Raw genomic sequence first — 975 nt, forward strand, 5'->3', positions numbered from 1 at the left:
TAATTTTGCATATGTGGAAATCACTAATAAATTTTGAAAGTATTTTCAGTGTGAAAATAAAAATAATATTAACATAATTTAATTTTAGGCTAAAGCAGAGTCATTAGTATAAAGTATGGGGCTCAACAGAGTAGCGAAAAAGGAAATAAAGCACCATCAAAGACTTCTCGTTCTTCTGCTCTATCATCGTCAGATCGTCGCCCGAAAATGGAAAAAAAAAAAAGAGACATACGATGAGTGTGGATCGAACACACGACCTTCAGATCTTTAGTCTGACGCTCTCCCAACTAAGCTATCCCCGCTAAAGAACTTATAGTAGGAATTCTATTTTAAATACTTTTATAATATTTTCCAGTAAATGACTTTTCTTTTAGAAGATTGTATATATAATTATGAAACATTTTCACATATAAATGGGTTTGGATTGCTCTGGGGACAAAGCTAGACTATCAGTTCTGCTTAAAGGATTTGATATTAAGTTATGTTAAGTGCTATGTAGCGTAGATAGTCTAAAATTTTTTTATTTTTAAAGTATCGGATATGGATAGTATACGGATATACATATAATACGTAAATACGCATATTAGATACGACCAAAAATGTGTCATGGACTTTTTTGAGGTTTGACCATGTGAATATGTTTGGACACCGCAAGGATACGATTAGGATATATTTTCCCGAATGCATTTGGGGAAAATTACAAGTATTAAAAATTTATATGGGTTAATTGAAAAAAGTTGAAAATTTCTAGGACTAATTAAAAAATATTAATAAAAATGAATTGGGTTATGGCCTTTTAAACCTTAAACCTAAATCTTTTTCTACTCGCATCTTATCCTACTCGTCTCTCATCGCTTCTTTGGCATCGTGGTTGGTGCAATTGTCCCTAGTTCAAAATTAGCCAGTTTGACTCAAACTTAAGTTTTGATGTTTGACAATATAGGGAGATTATAGGTATAATTATCCATTTGGAAG

The 975-nt window shown here is 31.6% G+C and overlaps 1 non-coding gene across 1 annotated transcript; it reads right to left on the reverse strand.

The window, feature by feature from the left end:
* Positions 1-229: 229 nt before the first annotated feature.
* TRNAF-AAA lies at positions 230-302 on the reverse strand. The gene has a single exon. It is a non-coding gene; the product is annotated as a tRNA-Phe (tRNA).
* Positions 303-975: the final 673 nt, after the last annotated feature.

Source organism: Zingiber officinale, chromosome 4A (genome assembly GCF_018446385.1).
Source record: "Zingiber officinale cultivar Zhangliang chromosome 4A, Zo_v1.1, whole genome shotgun sequence".
Lineage (NCBI taxonomy): Eukaryota > Viridiplantae > Streptophyta > Magnoliopsida > Zingiberales > Zingiberaceae > Zingiber > Zingiber officinale.